Source organism: Misgurnus anguillicaudatus, chromosome 4, assembly GCF_027580225.2.
Source record: "Misgurnus anguillicaudatus chromosome 4, ASM2758022v2, whole genome shotgun sequence".
Lineage (NCBI taxonomy): Eukaryota > Metazoa > Chordata > Actinopteri > Cypriniformes > Cobitidae > Misgurnus > Misgurnus anguillicaudatus.
The window spans coordinates 2,536,272-2,562,792 of NC_073340.2; positions in this window are offsets into that span (position 1 = coordinate 2,536,272).

The following is a 26,521-nucleotide window of genomic DNA, read 5'->3' on the forward strand; positions in this document are numbered from 1 at the left end:
AGCCTAAAATCTGTTTTTTTGCGCTCTACGTAAAATTTGTTAAGGCGGTATACGACAACGGATTGCTGTATCGAAATTCTTTTGATAACTTTTTGCCATGAGTGTCTCAAGATGATACATACCAATTTTCATGGCAATCGGACAAAAGCTCTAGGACGAGTTCGAAAAAGTAGGTTTTACGAATAATTCAAAATGGCGGACAAATTTTCATGACGGAAAATAACGACATAGGGTCCAATGGAATCGTCTTGAGCCAAGGAATCAGAGGAACCAAGAATTTTGTTTCTAGGGTTTACGGATCAGAAGTTATAAGCAAAAACATAAGTGCAACTTTGGACTGTTGGTGGCGCTAGTGGGTTAGACATAGAGACTCCAAATTTGCTGTGGGGACACATTCGACTGTCCTTTATCAGTGTGCCAAATTTCATAACTTTCCTACGTACGGTTCTATGGGCTGCCATAGACCGCAATGGCGGAAGAAGAATAACTAATAATAAATATAGCTGCAAGCAGCAATGCCGGGGTCAAGCCGAAAAGGGCACAAAAGGATGTAAAATTGAGATTGGATGAGCAGATTGAAGAACCCAAGTAAACCTTATAATTGTAGATGAAAAAACTAAAAAGTTATCCACAAAAATAATCTATGTTCTTGTCTACTGCAATCGTCCTTCTGTTATTGACAATTATGGAACATTAGAGCACTGAAGGACATGTGAGTGGTGTTTGCAGTGGCAAAACATCACATCATGTTATAACAAGTTTAATTAGTCAAAAGAAACCATCTCCGTGTCTCTACGATGTTCTGATGCAGAGATATAGCTTTTGCAAAAACGGTTAATAAGGTATTCTCAATGGTTGCTAGGGAGTGAATTGGCAACCACTAGTGATCATAGTCAAAGCCATGAAAGGAATAATCCATGATGACTCATGGTTTTAGATATGTTATTGCAGTAGTTTTAAGCAAAAATACCATATTTCTATCTCAAAACCACTAGGTGGTGCAATGACAAAATTGTGCATGCAACATCAGGTCATGATTGTGTTACATCTAGCTAGTTTTATGTCTATACACTTTAGTTTAGTGAAGAAACAGTTGTAAGACCATAGGGATGGCTTGTTATCAAAGGTTTTTTTCAATTATAAGGCCATCTAGTGGTGCAAGCATACAATTTTTTTTGTGCAGCCTCAGAATATGCTCATGCATCAGTGTATCAAATCTGGTGAAAAAATATATTTTCGTTACGAAGTTACAACCATTTATGTGTAATAAACACAAATTTTGAAGGAAATTTTTCGTTTTTTTGCAATTTTCGGCCATTTCTGATAAAAATTTTAATATAACGTCAATAGAACTTTTTGTTCAGAAGGTAAGGTTAGTTTCTTCCTATGGTGTTTTCGAGTCGATCGGAAAAACGTTCGCGGAGATATTCATGCGTGTTTCTTAAGCGCTATTTTGCTGCGCAGGGTTAACCGTAAGGCGGATTCTGGCATGTTTGGTATCGTTGGACTCGACAACTATTCAGAACTCCAAAGCAACAAGTCCCGTGAAAATATGTCAATCGGAGCCAAAGTTATAGGTGTATAAAACATTTCTCTGGCCACTAGGTGGCGCTGCGACGAAACTGTGCATGCACCCTCAGTTCCTGACTGGCATCACAAGTACCAAGTGTCGTGTCAATAGGCCAAAGTTTGACGAAGATACAGCCTAAAATCCGTTTTTTTGCGCTCTACGTAAAATTCGTTAAGGAGGTATATGACAACGGATTGCTGTATCAAAATTCTTTTGATAACTTTTTGCCATGAGTGTCTCAAGATGATACATACCAATTTTCGTGGAAATCGGACAAAAGCTCTAGGACGAGTTCGAAAAAGTAGGTTTTTTAAACAATTCAAAATGGCGGAAAAATTTAATGACGGAAAATGACGTCATAGGGTCCAATCGAATTGTCTTGAGCCAAGGAATCAGAAGAACCAAGAATTTTGTTTCTGGGACTTACGGATCAGAAGTTATAACCAAAAACATAAGTGCAACTTTGGACTGTTGGTGGCGCTAGCGGGTTAGAGATAGAGACTCCAAATTTGCTGTGGGGACACATTGGACTGTCCTCTATCAGTGTGCCAAATTTCATAACTTTCCTATGTACGGTTCTATGGGCTGCCATAGACCGCAATGGCGGAAGAAGAACCAGAATAATAATTATTATAATAGGAAAACTAACAAATACAATAGGGTTCTACGCCCCTTCGGGGCTTGACCCCTAAATATAGCTGCAAGCAGCAATGCCGGGGTCAAGCCGAAAAGGGCAAAAAAGGATGTAAAATTGAGATTGGATAAGCAGATTGAAGATTCTAGGTAAACCTAATAATTTTAGATGAAAAAACAAAAAAGTTATCAACAAAAATAATCTAAGTTCTTGTCTACTGCAATCGTCCTTCTGTTATTGACAATCATGGAACATTAGAGCACTGAAAGACATGTGAGTGGTGTTTGCAGTGGCAAAACATGGGTCACATCATGTTACAACAAGTTTAACTAGTCAAAAGAGACCATCCCCGTGTCTCTACGATGTTCTGATGCAGAGATATAGTTTTTGCAAAAACGGTTGATAATGTATTCTCAATGGTTGAAGGGGAGTGAATTGGCAACCACCAGTGATTATAGTCAAAGCTATGAAAGGAATAATCCATGATGACTCATGGTTTTAGATGTGTTGTTGCAGTAGTTTTAGGCAAAAATACCATATTCTATCTAAAAACCAGTAGGTGGCGCAATGACAAAATTGTGCATGCAACATTAGGTCATGATTGTGTTACATCTAGCTAGTTTAATGACTATACACTTTAGTTTAGTTAAGAAACAGTTGTATGACCATAAGGCTGGCTTGTTATCAAAGGTTTTGTTCAATTTTAAGGCCATCTAGTGGTGAAAGCATACAATTTTTTTTGTGTAGCCTCAGAATGTGCTCATACATCAGCGTATCAAATCTGGTGAAAAAATCTCTTTTCATCACAAAGTTACAACCATTTATGTATAAAAAACACAAAATTTAAAGGTAATTTGTCATTTTTTGCAATTTTCGGCCATTTCTGAAGAAAATTTTAATATAACGCCAATAGAACTTTTTGTTCAGAAGGTAAGGTTAGTTTCTTCCTATGGTGTTTTCGAGTCGATCGGAAAAACGCTTGCGGAGATATTCACGCGTGTTTTTTAAGCGCTATTTTGCTGCACAGGGTTAACCGTAAGGCGAATTCTGGCATGTTTGGTATCGTTAGACTCGGCAACTATTCATAACTCCAAGAAAATAAGTCCCTTGAAAAAAAGTTGCTCACAGCCAAAGTTATAGGCGTATAAAACATTCGTCTGGCCACTAGGTGGCGCTGCAACGAAACTGTGCATGCACCCTCAGTTCCTGACTGGCATCACAAGTACCAAGTATCGTGTCAATAGTCCTAAGTTTAACGAAGATACAGCCTAAAATCTGTTTTTTTGCGCTCTACGTAAACTTCGTTAAGGTGGTATACGACAACGGATTGCTGTATCGAAATTCTTTTGATAACTTTTTGCCATGACTGTCTCAAGATGATACATACCAATTTTCGTGGCAATCGGGCAAAAGCTCTAGGACGAGTTCGCAAAAGTAGGTTTCACGAATAATTCAAAATGGCGGAAATTTTTTCATGACGGAAAATGACGACATAGGGTCCATTCGAATCGTCCTGAGCCAAGGAATCAGAGGAAGCAAGAATTTCGATTCTAGGACTTACGGGTCAGAAGTTATAAGCAAAAACATAAGTTCAACTTTGGACTGTTGGTGGCGCTAGCGGGTTAGAGATAGAGACTCCAAATTTGCTGTGGGGACACATTGGACTGTCCTTTATCAGTGTGCAAAATTTCATAACTTTCCTATGTACGGTTCTATGGGCTGCCATAGACCGCAATGGCGGAAGAAGAACCAGAATAATAATTATTATAATAGGAAAACTAACAAATACAATAGGGGTCTTCGCCCCTTCGGGGCTTGACCCCTAAATATAGCTGCAAGCAGCAATGCCGGGGTCAAGCCAAAAAGGGCCCAGAAGAAAGTAAAGTTGAATTCGGATGAGCAGTTTAAAGAACCTAGAAATATCTCTTGATTTCAGACTAAGAAATATAACAGTTATCAGCAAAAAAGCTTTGTTTTCATTCAGTGTAATCTCTCCCTCTCTTCTCGAGGAGCATTGACAACTAGAACACTGAAGAAAATGTGAGTGGTGTTTGCAGTAGCAATTCTCAGCTCACAAAATGTTACAGTGGTGTTAATGAGTCAAGAGAGACCACCCCCATGTCTCTACGATGTTCTGATGCAGAGATATAGCTCTTGTAAAAAGGGTTGATAAGGTATCCTAATTGGTTGCTAAGGAGTTAATTGGCATGCACCAATGATCTCCAAGCCATGAAAGGAATAATACATGATGACCCAAGATTTTAGATGTACTGTTGGAGTAGTTTTTGGCAAAAATACCATATTTCTATCTCAAAACCACTAGATGGCGCAATGACAAAGTTGTGCATGCAACCTCAGGTCATAACTTTGTTACATCTAGCTAGTTTTATGACTATACACTTTAGTTTAGTGAAGAAACAGTTGTATGACCATAGGGTGGCATGATTTCAAAGGTTTTGTTCAATTATAACGCCAACTAGTGGTGCAAGCATACACTTTTTTTTGTGTGGCCTCAGACTGTGGTCGTACATCAGCGTATCAAATATGGTGAAAAAATCTCTTTGCTTTATGAAGTTATAACCATTTATGTGTAAAAAACACAAAATGTAAAGGTAATTTTTCGGTTTTTGCAATTTTCGGCCATTTCTGATGAAAATTTTAATATAACGCCAATGGAACTTTTTATTCAGAAGGTAAGGTTAGTTTGTTCCTATGGTGTTTTCGAGTCGATCAAAATAACGCTCGCGGAGATATTTGTGCGTGTTTGTTAAGTACTTTTTTTGATGCGCAGGGTTAATTATAAGGCGAATTCTGGCATGTTTGGTATTCTTGGACTTGGCAACTATTCAGGACTCCAAAAAATCGAGTCCCGTGAAAATACGTTGATCACAGCCAAAGTTATAAGCATGTACAGCATTCGTATGACCACTAGGTGGCGCTGCGACGAAACTCTGCATGCCCCCTCAGATCCTGACTGGCATCACAACTACCAAGTGTGGCGTCAATAGGCATAAGATTGGCGAAGATACACACTAAAACCTGTTTTTTTGTGCGCTACGTAAAATTTGTTGACGCGCTATACGAAAACGGAATGGTTTATCAAAAATCTTTTAATAACTTTTTGCCCTGAGTGTCTCTAGATGCTACATACCGTTTTTCGTGGCAATTGGGCAAAAGCTCTAGGACAAGTTCGCAAAAGTAGGTTTTATGAATAATTCAAAATGGCGGAAAATTTTTCATGACGGAAAATGACGTCATAGGGTCCAATCGAATCGTCTTGAGCCAAGGAATCAGAGGAAACAAGAATTTTGTTTATATGACTTATGGATCAGAAGTTATAAGCAAAAACATAAGTGCAATTTTGGACTGTTGGTGGCGCTAGCGGGTTAGAGATTAAAACTCCAAATTTGCTGTGGAGACTTTTTGGACAGTCCTCTATCAGTGTGCAAAATTTCATAACTTTCCTATGTACGCTGCTATAGGCTGCCATAGACCGCAATGGCGGAGGAAGAAAAAGAAAAAGAAAAAGAAATATAGCTGCAAGCAGCAATTACCGGGGTCAAGCCAAAAAGGGCACAGAAGAAAGTTAAGTTCGGATGAGCGGTTTGAAGAACATAGGAAATTCTCTTGATTTTAGACAAAATATTATAACAGTTATCAGGAAAAAAGCTGTGTTCTCATTCAGTTAAATCTCTCCCTCTCATCCCGAGGAGCGTTGACAACTAGAGCACTAAAGGAAATGTGAGTAGTGCTTGCAGTGGCAATTCTCAGCTCACAAAATGTTACAGTGGTGTTAATGAGTAAAAAGAGGCCACCCCCATGTCTCTACAATGTTCTGATGCAGAGATATAGCTCTTGTAAAAACGGTTGATAAGGTATCCTAATTGGTTGCTAGGGAGTTAATTGGCATGCAACAAGCCATTAAAGGAATAATCCATGATGACTCAAGATTTTAGATGTATTGTTGGAGTAGTTTTAGGCAAAAATACCATATTTCTGTCTCAAAACCACTAGGTGGCGCAATGACAAAATTGTACATGCAACATCAGGTCATAACTGTGTTACATCTAGCTAGTTTTATAACTATACACTTTAGTTTAGTGAAGAAACAGTTGTATGACCATACGGTTGCTTGATTTCACAGGTTTTGTTCAATTATAAGGCCAACTAGTGGTGCAAGCATAATTTTTTTTGTGTAGCCTCAGACTGTGGTCGTACATCAGAGTATCAAATCTGGTGAAAAAATCTCTTTTCGTTGCGAAGTTATAACCATTTATGTTTAAAAAATACAAAATTTAAAGGTAATTTCTCGTTTTTTGCATTTTTCGGCCATTTCTGAGGAAAATTTTAATATAACGCAAATAGAACTTTTTGTTCAGAAGGTAAGGTTAGTTTCTTCCTATGGTATTTTCGAGTCGATCGGAAAAACGTTCGAGGAGATATTCACGCGTGTTTTTTAAGCGCTATTTTGCTGCGCAGGGTTAACCGTAAGGCGAATTCTGGCATGTTTGGTATCGTTGGACTCGGCAACTATTCAGAACTGCAAAGAAAGAAGTCCCGTGAAAATATGTCAATCGGAGCCAAAGTTATAGGCGTGTAAAGAATAAGTCTGACCACTAGGTGGCGCTGCGACGAACCTGTGCATGCTCCCTCAGTTCCTGACTGGCATCTCAAGTACCAAGTGTCGTGTCAATAGACCTAAGTTTGGCGAAGATACAGCCTAAAATCTGTTTTTTTGCGCTCTATGTAAAATTCGTTGACATGCTATACGACAACGGATTGGTTTATCGAAATTCTTTTAATAACTTTTTGCCGTGAGTGTCTCTAGATGCTGCATACCGATTTTCGTGGCAATCGGGTAAAAACTCTAGGACGAGTTCGCAAAAGTAGGTTTTACGATTAATTCAAAATGGCGGAAAAATTTCCATGACGGAAAATGACGTCATAGAGTCTAATCGAATCGTCTTGAGCCAAGGAATCAGAGGAAACAAGAATTTCGTTTCTGGGACTTACGGGTCAGAAGTTATAAGCAAAAACGTAAGTGCAACTTTGGACTGTTGGTGGCGCTAGCGGGTTTGAGATAGAGACTCCAAAATTGCTGTGGATATTATTTGGACTGTCTTCTGTCAGTGTGCCAAATTTCATAACTTTCCTACGTACGGTTCTATGGGCTGCCATAGACCGCAATGGAACAGGAAGAAGAATAATATATAAGAAAAAGAAAAAGAAAAAGAAAAAGAAGAAAACTAACGGATACAATAGGGGTCTTCGCCCATTCTGGGCTTGACCCCTAATAATAAAATTAAGAAAACTAACAAATACAATAGGGTTCTACGCCCCTTCGGGGCTTGACCCCTAATAATTATTATAAAAAGAAAACTAACAAATACAATAGGGTTCTACGCCCCTTCGGGGCTTGACCCCTAAATATAGCTGCAAGCAGCAATGCCGGGGTCAAGCCGAAAAGGGCACAAAGGATGTAAAATTGAGATCGGATAAGCAGATTGAAGAACCTAGGTAAACCTAATAATTTTAGATGAAGAAACAAAAAAGTTATCAACAAAAATAATCTAAGTTCTTGTCTACTGCAATCGTCCTTCTGTTATTGACAATCATGGAACATTAGAACACTGAAGGACATGTGAGTGGTGTTTGCAGTGGTCACATCATGTTACAACAAGTTTAATTAGTCAAAAGAGACCATCCCCATGTCTCTACGATGTTCTGATGCAGAGATATAGCTTTTGCAAAAACGGTTGATAAGGTATTCTCAATGGTTGCTAGGGAGTAAATTGGCAACCACCAGTGATTATAGTCAAAGCCATGAAAGGAATAATCCATGATGACTCATGGTTTTAGATGTGTTGTTGCAGTAGTTTTAGGCAAAAATACCATATTCCATCTCAAAACCAGTAGGTGGCGCAATGAAAAAATTGTGCATGCAACATCAGGTCATGATTGTGTTACATCTAGCTAGTTTTATGACTATACACTTTAGTTTAGTTAAGAAACAGTTGTATGACCATAGGGCTGGCTTGTTATCAAAGGTTTTGTTCAATTATAAGGCCATCTAGTGGTGCAAGCATACAATTTTTTTTGTGTGGCCTCAGAATGTGCTCATGCATCATCGTATCAAATCTGGTGAAAAAATCTCTTTTCGTTACAAAGTTACAACCATTTATGTGTAAAAAACACAAAATTTGAAGGTAATTTTTCGTTTTTTGCAATTTTCGGCCATTTCTGATGAAAATTTTAATATAACGCCAATAGAACTTTTTGTTCAGAAGGTAAGGTTAGTTTCTTCCTATGGTGTTTTCGAGTCGATCGGAAAAACGTTCGCGGAGATATTTACGCGTGTTTCTTAAGTGCTATTTTGCTGCGCAGGGTTAACCGTAAGGCGAATTCGGGTATGTTTGGTATCGTTGGACTCGGCAACTATTTAGAACTCAAAGGAAACAAGTCCTGTGAAAATATGTCAATCGGAGCCAAAGTTATAGGCATGTAAAACATAAGTCTGACCACTAGGTGGCGCTGTGACGAAACTCTGCATGCACCCTTAGTTCCTGACTGGCATCACAAATACAAAGTATCGTGTCAATAGGCTTAAGTTTGGCGAAGATACAGCCTCAAATCCGTTTTTTTGAGCTCTACGTAAAATTTGTTGACGCGCTATACGACAACGGATTGGTTTATCAAAATTCTTTTAATAACTTTTTGCCTTGAGTGTCTCTAGATGGTGCATACCGATTTTCAAGGCAATCCGGCAAAAGCTCTAGGACGAGTTCGCAAAAGTAGGTTTTATGAATATTTAAAAATGGCGGGAAAATTTTCATGACGGAAAATGACGTCATAGGGTCCAATCGAATCGTCTTGAGCCAAGGAATCAGAGGAAACAAGAATTTAATTTCTAGGACGTACGGGTCAGAAGTTATAGGCAAAAACATAAGTGCAATTTTGGACTGTTGGTGGCGCTAGTGGGTTAGATATAGAGACTCCAAATTTGCTGTGGGGACACATTGGACTGTCGTTTATCAGTGTGCCAAATTTCATAACTTTCCTACGTACGGTTCTATGGGCTGCCATAGACCGCAATGGCGGAAGAAGAATAACTAATAATAAATATAGCTGCAAGCAGCAATTACCGGGGTCAAGCCAAAAAGGGCACAGAATGAAGTAAAGTTGAGTTTGGATAAGCAGACTAAAGAACCTATGTAAACCTAATGATTTCAGATGAAAAAACGCAAAAGTAATCAACAAAAATAATCTATGTTCTTGTCTACTGCAATCGTCCTTCTGTTATTGACAATCATGGAACATTAGATCACTGAAAAACATGTGAGTGGTGTTTGCAGTGACAAAACGTGTCACAACATGTTACAACAACTTAAATGAGTGAAAAGAGACCATCGCCATGTCTCTCTGATGTTCTGATGCAGAGAAAAAGCTTTTGCAAAAATGGTTAATAAGGTATTCTCATTGGTTGCTAGAGAGTAAATGGACATTCACCAGTGATTATAGTTCAATCCTTGAAAGGAATAATCCATGAAGACTCATGGTTTTAGATGTGTTGTTGCAGTAGTTTTAGGTAAAAATACCATATTCTATGTCAAAACCAGTAGGTGGCACAATGAAAAAATTGTGCATGCAACATCAGGTCATGATTGTGTTACATCTAGCTAGTTTTATGACAATACACTTTAGTTTAGTTAAGAAACAGTTGTATGACCATAAGGCTGGCTTGTTATCAAAGGTTTTGTTCAATTATAAGGCCATCTAGTGGTGCAAGCACACAATTTTTTTTGTGTAGCCTCAGAATGGGCTCATGCATCAGCGTATCAAATCTGGTGAAAAAATATGTTTTCGTTACGAAGTTACAACCATTTATGTCTAAAAAACACAAAATTTGAAGGTAATTTTTCGTTTTTTGCAATTTTCGGCCATTTCTGATGAAAATTTTAATATAACGCCAATAGAACTTTTTGTTCAGAAGGTAAGGTTAGTTTCTTCCTATGGTATTTTCGAGTCGATCGGAAAAACGCTCGCGGAGATATTCACGCGTGTTTTTTAAGCGCTATTTTGCTGCGCAGGGTTAACCGTAAGGCGAATTCTGGCATGTTTGGTATCGTTGGACTCGGCAACTATTCAGAACTCCAAAGAAACAAGTCCCGTGAAAATACGTCAATCGGAGCCAAAGTTATAGGCATGTAAAGCATATGTCTGACCACTAGGTGGCGCTGTGACGAAACTCTGCATGCACCCTTAGTTCCTGACTGGCATCACAAGTACCAAGTGTCATGTCAATAGGCCTAAGTTTCACGAAAATACAGCCTAAAATCTGTTTTTTTGCGCTCTACGTAAAATTCGTTAAGGCGGTATACAAGAACGGATTGATGTATCGAAATTCTTTTGATAACTTTTTGCCATGAGTGTCTCTAGATGATACATACCAATTTTTGTGGCAATCGGACAAAAGCCCTAGGACGAGTTCGAAAAAGTAGAGTTTACGAATAATTCAAAATGGCGGAAAATTTTCATGACGGAAAATGACGCCATAGGGTCCAATCAAATCGTCTTGAGCCAATGAATAAGCGAAAGCAAGAATTTTGTTTCTAGGACTTACGGATCAGAAGTTATAAGCAAAAACATAAGTGCAACTTTGGACTGTTGGTGGCGCTAGCGGGTTAGAGATAGAGACTCCAAATTTGCTGTGGGGACACATTGGACTGTCCTTTATCAGTGTGCTAAATTTCATAACTTTCCTACGTACGGTTCTATGGGCTGCCATAGACCGCAATGGCGGAAGAAGAATAACTAATAATAAATATAGCTGCAAGCAGCGATACCGGGGTCAAGCCAAACATGGCAAAAAATGATTCATACGTGATGACTGTCATGATTTAAGATCTAAGTTTGCATTAGTTTTATGAAAAAATAGCAATTTTTTCATATCTTGAGACCACTAGGGGGCGCTGTGCCAAAACAATAGATGGTGCCTCAGGGAATGACTGTGATGACACATACCAAATTTAGTGTAAATACAATAAAGCGATACAGAGATATAGCCTTAGATGGCTTGACCACTAGGGGGCACTGACCAAACAATAAATTGTGACTCAGGTCTTGATTGTGATGACACCCACCAAATTTGGTGTAAATACGATAAAAAGATGCAGAGATATAGCTTCAAATCTCTTGACCACTAGGGGGCGCCGAAAAGTTTACAAGTCCTCCCGGAACATGTTGCTGATGAACCATACCAAGTTTCATAACAATACGCAATTGCGTTTCTGAAATACTTGAACTTAAAGAAAAAATTCAAAATGGCCGACACACAAAATGGCCGACCAAAAACCATTTGGTATCGTTTGACTCGGCATGCCTCACGAAATCTAACAAGACCAGTCTCATAATTTTACATTCAAGTTTGCAGTAGTTATAAGCAAAATTAGAAATGTTTAATATCTCATGACCAGTAGGGGGCAGTGTGACGAAATGGTGCATGCACCCTCAGGTCATCACTGTTATGACATATACCAAGTCTCATATTAATACACAAAAGTTTTGCGAAGATACAGGCTCAAACACATTTTGGCGTGCTCGCCCTCGCATTCTTTGATGCGTTATACGACAACAAATAGGTCTACCGAAAAGCTTTTGATAACTTTTTGTCTAGAGTGTCTCTAGATGATGCATACCAAAAATCAAGCCAATCACACGAGCGCTCTAGGAGGAGTTCGAAAAAGTAGGTGTTCATTATAATTCAAATTGGCCGACAGGAAGTAGGTTTGACTCAGACATATTTGGTACAGTCGGACTCAGCATGAGCCAAGGAATCAATAGAGTGAAGTCTCATGTCATAGTGGCAATTTAATCAAATGATATAAACATTTTAAACAATTTATTTACATATCCTGACCACTAGGTGGCGCTGTCCTAAAGATTTATAAGTGCGCTCAGAACATGTCACTGATGAACCATGCCAAATTTCGTAGCGATACGCCATTCTGTTTGTGAAATACTGAACTTAATGAGAAAATTCAAAATGGCCGACACCCAAAATGGCCGACCGAAAACCGTTTGGTATCGTTTGACTCGGCATGCCTCAAGGAATCTAACAAGACCACCTTCGTGATTTTAGGCTCAAGTTTGAAGTAGTTATAAGCGAGAATAGGCATTTTTCGAATCTCGTGACCACTAGGTGGCGCTGTGACGAAACGTTGCAGGCACCCTCAGGTCATGACTGTAATGACATATACCAAGTTTCGTGTCGATACAATAAAGTTTTGCGAAGATACGGCCTCACGTCCATTTTGGCGTGCTCGCCGCCATATATGTTGTCAATTTATACGAGAACGCATTGGTCTATCAAAAAGCTTTTGATAACTTTTTGTCTGGGGTGTCTCTAGATGCTACATACCAAAGGACATGCAAATCGGACGGACGGTCTAGGAGGAGTTCGAAAAAGTAGGTTTTACGGAAAATTCAAAATGGCGGAAAGATGTGCATGACACAAATGACTTCAACATGTGCAATTGAATCATCATGAGCCAAGGATTCAGAGGAAACAAGAATTTATTTTCTAGGACTCACGGGTCAGAAGTTGTGAGCATGAACATAAGTGGATTTTTGGACTGTTGGTGGCGCTAGAGGGTTTGAGTCAGACACACCAAATTTGCTATAGTAACTTCTGAGACTGTCCTCTACATGTGTGCCAAATTTCATAACTTTCCTACGTACGGTTCTATGGGCTGCCATTGACTTCAATGGCGGAAGAGGAAACATAATAATAATAATAATAATAATAATAAGAAAACTAACAATAACAATAGGGTTCTACGCCCCTTCGGGGCTTGACCCCTAAATATAGCTGCAAGCAGCGATACCGGGGTCAAGCCAAACATGGCAAAAAATGATTCATACGTGATGACTGTCATGATTTAAGATCTAAGTTTGCATTAGTTTTATGAAAAAATAGCAATTTTTTGTATCTTGAGACCACTAGGTGGCGCTTTGCCGAAACAATAGATGGTGCCTCAGGTCATGACTGTGATGACACATACCAAATTTAGTGTAAATACAATAAAGCGATACGGAGATATAGCCTTAAATGACTTGACCACTAGGGGGCACTGACCAAACAATAAATTGTGACTCGGGTCTTGATTGTGATGACACCCACCAAATATGGTGTAAATACAATAAAGCGATACGGAGATATAGCCTTAAATGACTTGACCACTAGGGGGCACTGACCAAATAATAAATTGTGACTCAGGTCTTGATTGTGATGACACCCACCAAATTTGGTGTAAATACAATAAAGAGATTCAGAGATATAGCCTTAAATAACTTGACCACTAGGGGGCACTGACCAAAAAATAAATTGTGACTCAGGTCTTGATTGTGATGACACCCACCAAATTTGGTGTAAATACGATAAAGAGATGCAGAGATATAGCTTCAAATCTCTTGACCACTAGGGGGCACCGGAAAGTTTACAAGTCCTCCCAGAACATGTTGCTGATGAACCATACCAAGTTTCATAACAATACGTAATTGCGTTTCTGAAATACTTGAACTTAAAGAAAAATTCAAAATGGCCGACACACAAAATGGCCGACCAAAAACCATTTGGTATCGTTTGACTCGGCATGCCTCACGAAATCTAACAAGACCACTATCATAATTTTACATTCAAGTTTGCAGTAGTTATAAGCAAAAATAGACATTTTTTATATCTCGTGACCAGTAGGGGGCAGTGTGACGAAATGGTGCATGCACCCTCAGGTCATCACTGTTATGACATATACCAAGTCTCATATTAATACGCAAAAGTTTTGCGAAGATACAGGCTTAAACACATTTTGGCGTGCTCGCCCTCGCATTCTTTGATGCGTTATAAGACAACAAATAGGTCTACCGAAAAGCTTTTGATAACTTTTTGTCTAGAGTGTCTCTAGATGATGCATACCAAAAATCTAGCCAATCACACGAGTGCTCTAGGAGGAGTTCGAAAAAGTAGGTGTTCAATATAATTCAAAATGGCCGACAGGAAGTAGGTTTGACTCAGACATATTTGGTACAGTCGGACTCAGCATGAGCCAAGGAATCAATAGAGTGAAGTCTTATGTCATAGTGGCAATTTAATCAAATGATATAAAGATTTTAAACAATTTATTTACATATCCTGACCACTAGGTGGCGCCGTCCTAAAGATTTATAGGTGCGCTCAGAACATGTCACTGATGAACCATGCCAAATTTCGTAGCGATACGCCATTCTGTTTGTGAAATACTGAACTTAATGAGAAAATTCAAAATGGCCGACACCCAAAATGGCCGACCGAAAACCGTTTGGTATCGTTTGACTCGGCATGCCTCAAGGAATCTAACAAGACCAACTTCATGATTTTAGACTCAACTTTGAAGTAGTTATAGGCGAAAATAGGCATTTTTCGAATCTCGTGACCACTAGGTGGCGCTGTGACGAAACGTTGCAGGCACCCTCAGGTCATGACTGTAATGACATATACCAAGTTTCGTGTCGATACAATAAAGTTTTGCGAAGATACGGCCTCACGTCTGTTTTGGCGTGCTCGCCGCCATATATGTTGGCAATTTGTACGAGAACGCATTGGTCTATCAAAAAGCTTTTGATAACTTTTTGTCTGGGGTGCCTCTAGATGCTACATACCAAAGGACATGAAAATCGGACAAACGGTCTAGGAGGAGTTCGAAAAAGTAGGTTTTACGGAAAATTCAAAATGGCGGAAAGATGTGCATGACACAAATGACATCAATGTGTGCAATTGAATCATCATGAGCAAAGGATTCAGAGGAAACAAGAATTTAGGTTCTAGGACTCACGGGTCAGAAGTTATGAGCATGAACATAAGTGGATTTTTGGACTGTTGGTGGCGCTAGAGGGTTTGAGTCAGACACACCAATGTTGCTATAGTAACTTCTGAGACTGTCCTTTACATGCGTGCCAAATTTCATAACTTTCCTATGTACGGTTCTATGGGCTGCCATTGACTTTTGGGTGGAAGAACGAGGAAGAATAATAATAATAATAATAATAATAATAATAAGAAAACTAACAATAACAATAGGGTTCTACGCCCCTTCGGGGCTTGACCCCTAATAATTATTATAAATATAGCTGCAAGCAGCAATGCCGGGGTCAAGCCGAAAAGGGCACAAAAGGATGTAAAATTGAGATTGGATAAGCAGATTGAAGAACCTAGGTAAATCTAATAATTTTAGATGAAAAAACAAAAAAGTTATCAACAAAAATAATCTAAGTTCTTGTCTACTGCAATCGTCCTTCTGTTATTGACAATCATGGAACATTAGAGCACTGAATGACATGTGAGTGGTGTTTGCAGTGGCAAAACATGGGTCACATCATGTTATAACAAGTTTAATTACTCAAAAGAGACCATCCCCGTGTCTCTACAATGTTCTGATGCAGAGATATTGCTTTTGCAAAAACGGTTGATAAGGTATTCTCAATGGTTGCTAGGGAGTGAATTGGCAACATCCAGTAATTATAGTCAAAGCCATGAAATGAATAATCCATGATGACTCATGGTTTTAGATGTGTTGTTGCAGTAGTTTTAGGCAAAAATACCATATTCTATCTCAAAACCAGTAGGTGGCGCAAAGACAAAATTGTGCATGCAACATCAGGTCATGATTTGTGTTACATCTAGCTAGTTTTATGACTATACACTTTAGTTAAGTTAAGAAACAGTTGTATGAACATAAGGCTGGCTTGTTATTAAAGGTTTTGTTCAATTATAAGGCTATCTAGTGGTGCAAGAATACAATTTTTTTTGTGTAGCCTCAGAATGTGCTCATGCATCAGCGTGTCAAATCTGGTGAAAAAATCTCTTTTCGTTACAAAGTTACAACAATTTATGTGTAAAAAACACAAAATTTGAAGGTAATTTTTCGTTTTTTGCAATTTTCGGCCATTTCTGATGAAAATTTTAATATAATGTCAATAGAACTTTTTGTTCAGAAGGTAAGGTTAGTTTCTTCCTATGGTGTTTTCGAGTCGATCGGAAAAACGCTCGCGGAGATATTCACACATGTTTTTTAAGCGCTATTTTGCTGCGCAGGGTTAACCGTAAGGCGAATTCTGGCATGTTTGGCATCGATGGACTTGGCAACTATTCAGAACTCCAAAGAAACAAATCCCGTGAAAATACGTCAATGGGAGCCAAAGTTATAGGCGTGTAAAGCATAAGTCTGACCACTAGGTGGCGCTGCGACGAAACTGTGCATGCACCCTCGGTTCCTGACTGGCATCACAAGTACCAAGTATAGTGTCAATAGGCCTAAGTTTGACGAAGATACAACCTAAAATCTGTTTTTTTGCGCTCTACGTAAAATTCGTTAAGGTGGTATACGACAACGGATTCCTGTATCGAAATTCTTTTGATAACTTTTTGCCAGGAGTGTCTCAAGATGATACATACCAATTTTCGTGGCAATCGGGGAAAAGCTCTAGGACGAGTTTGCAAAAGTAGGTTTTACAAATAATTCAAAATGGTGGAAAAATTTCATGACGGAAAATGACGTCATAGGGTGCAATCGAATCGTCTTGAGCCAAGGAATCAGATGAAACAAGAATTTTGTTTCTAGGGCTTACAGATCAGAAGTTATAAGCAAAAACATAAGTGCAACTTTGGACTGTTGGTGGCGCTAGTGGGTTAGACATAGAGACTCCAAATTTGCTGTGGGGACACATTGGAGTGTCGTTTATCAGTATGCCAAATTTCATAACTTTCCTACGTACGGTTCTATGGGCTGCCATAGACCGCAATGGCGGAAGAAGAATAACTAATAATAATAATTATTATAAAAAGAAAACTAACAAATACAATAGGGGTCTTCGCCCCTTCGGGGCTTGACCCCTAAAAAGAAAACTAACAAATACAATAGGGTTCTACGCCCCTTCGGGGCTTGACCCCTAATAATAAAATTAAGAAAACTAACAAATACAATAGGGTTCTACGCCCCTTCGGGGCTTGACCCCTAATAATAATTATTATAAAAAGAAAACTAACAAATACAATAGGGTTCTACGCCCCTTCGGGGCTTGACCCCTAAATATAGCTGCAAGCAGCAATACCGGGGTCAAGCCGAAAAGGGCACAGAAGGATGTAAAGGTGAGTTTGGATAAGCAGACTTAAAGGCGGAGTCCACGATGTTTGAAAAACGCGTTGGAAAAGGAGACGGGCCGACTACCAAAACACACTTATAGCCAATCAAATCAAATCAAATGCCGGGTTGCGTATGTGTGGGGAGGGTCTATCAACAGAAGGTCCAGATTCTATTGGGGTAGGGGCGTGTTTGTTTGGGTGATTTCAAATATAAACATTGGCTTTCAAACATCGTGGACTCCGCCTTTAAGAACCTACGTAAACCTAATGATTTCAGATGAAGAACGCAAAAGTAAGCAACAAAAATAATCTATGTTCTTGTCTACTGCAATTGTCCTTCTGTTATTGACAATCATGGAACATTACAGCACTGAAAGACACGTAAGTGATGTTTGCAGTGGCAAAACATGGTTCACAACATGTTACAACAATTTAAATGAGTCAAAAGAGACCATCCCCATGTCTTTACGATGTTCTGATGCAGAAAAAAAGCTCTTGCAAAAAAGTTGATATGGTATTTTCATTGGTTGCTAGAGAGTAAATTGGCAACCACCAGTGATTATAGTCAAAGCCATGAAAGGAATAACCCATGATGACTCATGGTTTTAGATGTGTTGTTGCAGTAGTTTTAGGCAAAAATACAATGTTCTATCTCAAAACCAGTAGGTGGCGCAATGAAAAAATTGTGCATGCAACATCAGGTCATGATTGTGTTACATCTAGCTAGTTTTATGACTATACACTTTAGTTTAATTAAGAAACAGTTGTATGACCATAAGGCTGGCTTGTTATCAAAGGTTTTGTTCAATTATAAGGCCATCTAGTGGTGCAAGCATACAATTTTTTTGTGTGGTCTCAGAATGTGCTCATGCATAAGCGTATCAAATCTGGTGTAAAAATCTCATTTTGTTGCAGAGTTATAACCATTTATGTGTAAAAAACACCAAATTTAAAGGTAATTTTTCGTTTTTTGCAATTTTCGGCCATTTCTGATGGAAATTTTAATATAACGCCAATAGAACTTTTTGTTCAGAAGTTAAGGTTAGTTTCTTCCTATGGTGTTTTCGAGTCGATCGGAAAAACGCTCGCGGAGATATTCACGCGTGTTTTTTAAGCGCTATTTTGCTGCACAGGGTTAACCGTAAGGTGAATTCTGGCATGTTTGGTATCGTTGGACTCGGCAACTATTCAGAACTCCAAAGAAACAAGTCCTGTGAAAATACGTCAATCGGAGCCAAAGTTATAGGCGTGTTAAACATAAGTCTGACCACTAGGTGGCGCTCCGACGAAACTGTGCATGCACCCTCAGTTCCTGACTGGCATCACAAGTACCAAGTGTCGTGACAATAGGCCTAAGTTTGACGAAGATACAGCCTAAAATCAGTTTTTATGCGCTATACGTAAAATTCGTTAAGGCGGTATACGACAACGGATTGCTGTATCGAAATTCTTTTGATAACTTTTTGCCATGAGTGTCTCTAGATCATACATACCAATTTTCGTGGCAATCAGACAAAAGCTCTATGACGAGTTCGAAAAAGTACGTTTTACGAATAATTCAAAATGGCGGGAAATTTTTTATGACGGAAAATTACGTCATAGGGTCTATTCGAATCGTCTTGAGCCAAGGAATCGGAGGAAACAAGAATTTTGTTTCTCGGACTTACAGGTCGGAAGTTATAAGCAAAAACATAAGTGCAACTTTGGACTGTTGGTGGCGCTAGCGGGTTTGAGATTGACACTCCAAATTTGGTGTGGGAACACATTGGACTGTCCTCTATCAGTGTGCCAAATTTTATAACTTTCCTACGTACGGTTCTATGGGCTGCCATAGACCGCAATGGCGGAAGAAGAATAACTAATAAATATAGCTGCAAGCAGCGATACCGGGGTCAAGCCAAACATGGCCAAAATCGATTCATACGTGATGACTGTCATAATTTAAGATCTAAGTTTGCATTAGTTTTATGAAAAAATAGCAATTTTTTGTATCTTGAGACCACTAGGTGGCGCTTTGCCGAAACAATAGATGGTGCTTTAGGTCATGACTGTGATGACACATACCAAATTTAGTGTAAATACAATAAAGCGATACGGAGATATAGCCTTAAATGACTTGACCACTAGGGGGCACTGACCAAACAATAAATTGTGACTCGGGTCTTGATTGTGATGACACCCACCAAATATGGTGTAAATACAATAAAGCGATACGGAGATATAGCCTTAAATGACTTGACCACTAGGGGGCACTGACCAAAAAATAAATTGTGACTCAGGTCTTGATTGTGATGACACCCACCAAATTTGGTGTAAATACAATAAAGAGATGCAGAGATATAGCCTTAAATAACTTGACCACTAGGGGGCACTGACCAAAAAATAAATTGTGACTCAGGTCTTGATTGTGATGACACCCACCAAATTTGGTGTAAATACGATAAAGAGATGCAGAGATATAGCTTCAAATCTCTTGACCACTAGGGGGCACCGGAAAGTTTACAAGTCCTCCCAGAACATATTGCTGATGAACCATACCAAGTTTCATAACAATACGTAATTGTGTTTCTGAAATACTTGAACTTAAAGAAAAATTCAAAATGGCCGACACACAAAATGGCCGACCAAAAACCATTTGGTATCGTTTGACTCGGCATGCCTCACGAAATCTAACAAGACCACTATCATAATTTTACATTCAAGTTTGCAGTAGTTATAAGCAAAAATAGACATTTTTTATATCTCGTGACCAGTAGGGGGCAGTGTGACGAAATGGTGCATGCACCCTCAGGTCATCACTGTTATGACACATACCAAGTCTCATATTAATACACAAAAGTTTTGCGAAGATACAGGCTCAAACACATTTTGGCGTGCTCGCCCTCGCATTCTTTGATGCGTTATAAGACAACAAATAGGTCTACCGAAAAGCTTTTGATAACTTTTTGTCTAGAGTGTCTCTAGATGATGCATACCAAAAATCTAGCCAATCACACGAGCGCTCTAGGAGGAGTTCGAAAAAGTAGGTGTTCAATATAATTCAAAATGGCCGACAGGAAGTAGGTTTGACTCAGACATATTTGGTACAGTCGGACTCAGCATGAGCCAAGGAATCAATAGAGTGAAGTCTTATGTCATAGTGGCAATTTAATCAAATGATATAAAGATTTTAAACAATTTATTTACATATCCTGACCACTAGGTGGCGCCGTCCTAAAGATTTATAGGTGCGCTCAGAACATGTCACTGATGAACCATGCCAAATTTCGTAGCGATACGCCATTCTGTTTGTGAAATACTGAACTTAATGAGAAAATTCAAAATGGCCGACACCCAAAATGGCCGACCGAAAACCGTTTGGTATCGTTTGACTCGGCATGCCTCAAGGAATCTAACAAGACCAACTTCATGATTTTAGACTCAAGTTTGAAGTAGTTATAGGCGAAAATAGGCATTTTTCGAATCTCGTGACCACTAGGTGGCGCTGTGACGAAACGTTGCAGGCACCCTCAGGTCATGACTGTAATGACATATACCAAGTTTCATGTCGATACAATAAAGTTTTGCGAAGATACGGCCTCACGTCCGTTTTGGCGTGCTCGCCGCCATATATGTTGGCAATTTGTACGAGAACGCATTGGTCTATCAAAAAGCTTTTGATAACTTTTTGTCTGGGGTGCCTCTAGATGCTACATACCAAAGGACATGAAAATCGGACAAACGGTCTAGGAGGAGTTCGAAAAAGTAGGTTTTACGGAAAATTCAAAATGGCGGAAAGATGTGCATGACACAAATGACATCAATGTGTGCAATTGAATCATCATGAGCCAAGGATTCAGAGGAAACAAGAATTTAGTTTCTAGGACTCACGGGTCAGAAGTTATGAGCATGAACATAAGTGGATTTTTGGACTGTTGGTGGCGCTAGAGGGTTTGAGTCAGACACACCAATGTTGCTATAGTAACTTCTGAGACTGTCCTTTACATGTGTGCCAAATTTCATAACTTTCCTATGTACGGTTCTATGGGCTGCCATTGACTTTTGGGTGGAAGAACGAGGAAGAAGAATAATAATAATAATAAATATAGCTGCAAGCAGCGATACCGGGGTCAAGCCAAACATGGCCAAAATCGATTCATACGTGATGACTGTCATAATTTAAGATCTAAGTTTGCATTAGTTTTATGAAAAAATAGCAATTTTTTGTATCTTGAGACCACTAGGTGGCGCTTTGCCGAAACAATAGATGGTGCTTTAGGTCATGACTGTGATGACACATACCAAATTTAGTGTAAATACAATAAAGCGATACGGAGATATAGCCTTAAATGACTTGACCACTAGGGGGCACTGACCAAACAATAAATTGTGACTCGGGTCTTGATTGTGATGACACCCACCAAATATGGTGTAAATACAATAAAGCGATACGGAGATATAGCCTTAAATGACTTGACCACTAGGGGGCACTGACCAAATAATAAATTGTGACTCAGGTCTTGATTGTGATGACACCCACCAAATTTGGTGTAAATACAATAAAGAGATGCAGAGATATAGCCTTAAATGACTTGACCACTAGGGGGCACTGACCAAAAAATAAATTGTGACTCAGGTCTTGATTGTGATGACACCCACCAAATTTGGTGTAAATACAATAAAGAGATGCAGAGATATAGCCTTAAATAACTTGACCACTAGGGGGCACTGACCAAAAAATAAATTGTGACTCAGGTCTTGATTGTGATGACACCCACCAAATTTGGTGTAAATACAATAAAGAGATGCAGAGATATAGCCTTAAATAACTTGACCACTAGGGGGCACTGACCAAAAAATAAATTGTGACTCAGGTCTTGATTGTGATGACACCCACCAAATTTGGTGTAAATACGATAAAGAGATGCAGAGATATAGCTTCAAATCTCTTGACCACTAGGGGGCACCGGAAAGTTTACAAGTCCTCCCAGAACATATTGCTGATGAACCATACCAAGTTTCATAACAATACGTAATTGCGTTTCTGAAATACTTGAACTTAAAGAAAAATTCAAAATGGCCGACACACAAAATGGCCCACCAAAAACCATTTGGTATCGTTTGACTCGGCATGCCTCACGAAATCTAACAAGACCACTATCATAATTTTACATTCAAGTTTGCAGTAGTTATAAGCAAAAATAGACATTTTTTATATCTCGTGACCAGTAGGGGGCAGTGTGACGAAATGGTGCATGCACCCTCAGGTCATCACTGTTATGACACATACCAAGTCTCATATTAATACACAAAAGTTTTGCGAAGATACAGGCTCAAACACATTTTGGCGTGCTCGCCCTCGCATTCTTTGATGCGTTATAAGACAACAAATAGGTCTACCGAAAAGCTTTTGATAACTTTTTGTCTAGAGTGTCTCTAGATGATGCATACCAAAAATCTAGCCAATCACACGAGCGCTCTAGGAGGAGTTCGAAAAAGTAGGTGTTCAATATAATTCAAAATGGCCGACAGGAAGTAGGTTTGACTCAGACATATTTGGTACAGTCGGACTCAGCATGAGCCAAGGAATCAATAGAGTGAAGTCTTATGTCATAGTGGCAATTTAATCAAATGATATAAAGATTTTAAACAATTTATTTACATATCCTGACCACTAGGTGGCGCCGTCCTAAAGATTTATAGGTGCGCTCAGAACATGTCACTGATGAACCATGCCAAATTTCGTAGCGATACGCCATTCTGTTTGTGAAATACTGAACTTAATGAGAAAATTCAAAATGGCCGACACCCAAAATGGCCGACCGAAAACCGTTTGGTATCGTTTGACTCGGCATGCCTCAAGGAATCTAACAAGACCAACTTCATGATTTTAGACTCAAGTTTGAAGTAGTTATAGGCGAAAATAGGCATTTTTCGAATCTCGTGACCACTAGGTGGCGCTGTGACGAAACGTTGCAGGCACCCTCAGGTCATGACTGTAATGACATATACCAGGTTTCATGTCGATACAATAAAGTTTTGCGAAGATACGGCCTCACGTCCGTTTTGGCGTGCTCGCCGCCATATATGTTGGCAATTTGTACGAGAACGCATTGGTCTATCAAAAAGCTTTTGATAACTTTTTGTCTGGGGTGCCTCTAGATGCTACATACCAAAGGACATGAAAATCGGACAAACGGTCTAGGAGGAGTTCGAAAAAGTAGGTTTTACGGAAAATTCAAAATGGCGGAAAGATGTGCATGACACAAATGACATCAATGTGTGCAATTGAATCATCATGAGCCAAGGATTCAGAGGAAACAAGAATTTAGTTTCTAGGACTCACGGGTCAGAAGTTATGAGCATGAACATAAGTGGATTTTTGGACTGTTGGTGGCGCTAGAGGGTTTGAGTCAGACACACCAATGTTGCTATAGTAACTTCTGAGACTGTCCTTTACATGTGTGCCAAATTTCATAACTTTCCTATGTACGGTTCTATGGGCTGCCATTGACTTTTGGGTGGAAGAACGAGGAAGAAGAATAATAATAATAATAATAATAATAATAAGAAAACTAACAATAACAATAGGGTTCTACGCCCCTTCGGGGCTTGACCCCTAATAATAAGAAGAAAACTAACAATAACAATAGGGTTCTACGCCCCTTCGGGGCTTGACCCCTAAATATAGCTGCAAGCAGCAATTACCGGGGTCAAGCCAAAAAGGGCACAGAAGAAAGTAAAGTTGAGTTCGGATGAGCAGTTTAAAAAACCTAGGAACATCTTTTGATTTCAGACAAAACAATATAACAGTTATCAGCAAAAGAGCTGTGTTCTCCTTTAGTGAAATCTCCCCCTCTCTTCTCAACTAGCATTGATAACTAGAACACTGAAGGAAATGTGAGTGGTGCTTGCAGTGGTAATACTCAGCTTACAAAATGTTACAGTGGTGTTAATGAGTCAAAAGAGCCCATCCCCATGTCTCTACGATAATCTGATGCAGAGATATAGCTCTTGCAAAAATGGTTGATAAGGTATTCTCATTGGTTGCTAGAGAGTAAATTGACATCCACTAGTGATTATAATCCAAGCCATGAAATGAAAAATTCATGATGACTTATGGTTTTAGATGTGTTGTTGCAGTAGTTTTAGGCAAAAATTACCATTTTCTATCTCAAAACTACTAGGTGGCACACTGACAAAATTATGCATGCAACCTCAAATCATAACTGTGTTGTATCTAGCTAGTTTAATGACTATACACTTTAGTTTAGTGAAGAAACAGTTGTATGACCATAGGATTGGCTTGATATCACAGGTTTTGTTCAATTATAACGCCATCTAGTGGTGGAAGCATACAATTTTTTTTTGTGTGGCCTCATACTGTGGTCATACATCAGCGTATCAAATATGGTGAAAAAATCTCTTTTCGTTGCGAAGTTATAACCATTTATGTGTAAAAAATACAAAATGTAAAGGTAATTTTTCGTTTTTTGCATTTTTCGGCCATTTCTGATGAAAATTTTAATATAACGCCAATAGAACTTTTTGTTCAGAAGGTAAGGTTAGTTTCTTCCTATGGTGTTTTCGAGTCGATCGGAATTACGCTCGCGGAGATATTCGCATGTGTTTTTTAAGTGCTGTTTTGCTGCGCAGGGTTAACCGTAAGGCGAAATCTGGCATGTTTGGTATCGTTGGACTCGGCAACTATTCAGGACTTCAATGAAACAAGTCCCGTGAAAAAACGTCGATCATGTCCAAAGTTATAGGCATGTAAAGCATAAGTCTGACCACTAGGTGGCGCTGCGACGAAACGGTGCATGCACACTCAGTTCCTGACTGGCATCTCAATTACCAAGTTTTGTGTCAATAGGCCTAAGTTTGGCGAAGATACAGCCTAAAATCTGTTTTTTTGCGCTCTACCTAAAATTCGTTGACGCGCTATACGACAATGGATTGGTTTATCAAAATTCTTTTGATAACTTTTTGCCGTGAGTGTCTGTAGATGCTACATACCGATTTTCTTGGCAATCGGGCAAAAGCTCTAGGACGAGTTTGCAAAAGTAGGTTTTACGAATAATTCAAAATGGCGGAAAAATTTTCATGACGGAAAATGATGTCATAGGGTCCAGTCGAATCGGCTTGAGCCAAGGAATCAGAAGAATCAAGAAATTCGTTTCTAGGACTTACGGGTCAGAAGTTATAAGTGAAAACGTAAGTGCAACTTTGGACTGTTGGTGGCGCTAGAGGGTTGGAGATAGAGACTCCAAAATTGCTGTGGAGACACATTGGACTGTCCTTTATCAGGGTGCCAAATTTCATAACTTTCCTACGTACGGTTCTATGGGCTGCCATAGACCGCAATGGCGGAAGAAGAAACGGAAGAAGAATAACTAATAAATATAGCTGCAAGCAGCAATGCCGGGGTCAAGCCGAAAAGGGCACAGAAGGATGTAAAGTTGCGTTTGGATAAGCAGACTAAAGAACCTAGGGAAACCTTATGATTTCAGATGAAAAAAACGCAAAAGTAATCAACAAAAATAATCTATGTTCTTGTCTACTGCAATCGTCCTTCTGTTATTGACAATCATGGAACATAAGAGCACTGAAAGACATGTATGTGATGTTTGCAGTGGCAAAACATGGGTCACAACATGTTACAGCAAGTTAAATGAGTCAAAAGAGACCATCCCCGTGTCTCTACGCTGTTCTGATGCAGAGAAAAAGCTGTTGCAAAAACAGTTGATAAGGTATTCTCATTGGTTGCTAGACAGTAAATTGACATCCACCAGTGATTATAATCCAAGCCATGAAATGAATAATCCATGATGATTTATGGTTTTAGATGTGTTTGTTGCAGTAGTATTAGGCAAAAATGACCATTTTCTATCTCAAAACCACTAGGTGGCGCTGTGACAAAATTGTGCATGCAACTTCAGGTCATGATTACGTTACATTGAGCTAGTTTTATGTCTATACACTTTAGTTTAGTGAAGAAACAGTTGTATGACCATAGGGCTGGCTTAATATCACAGGTTTTGTTCAATTATAACGCCAACTAGTGGTGCAAGCAAGCAATTTTTTTTGTGTCGCCTCAGACTGTGGTCGTACATCAGCGTATCAAATCTGGTGAAAAAATCTCTTTTCGTTGCGAAGTTATAACCAT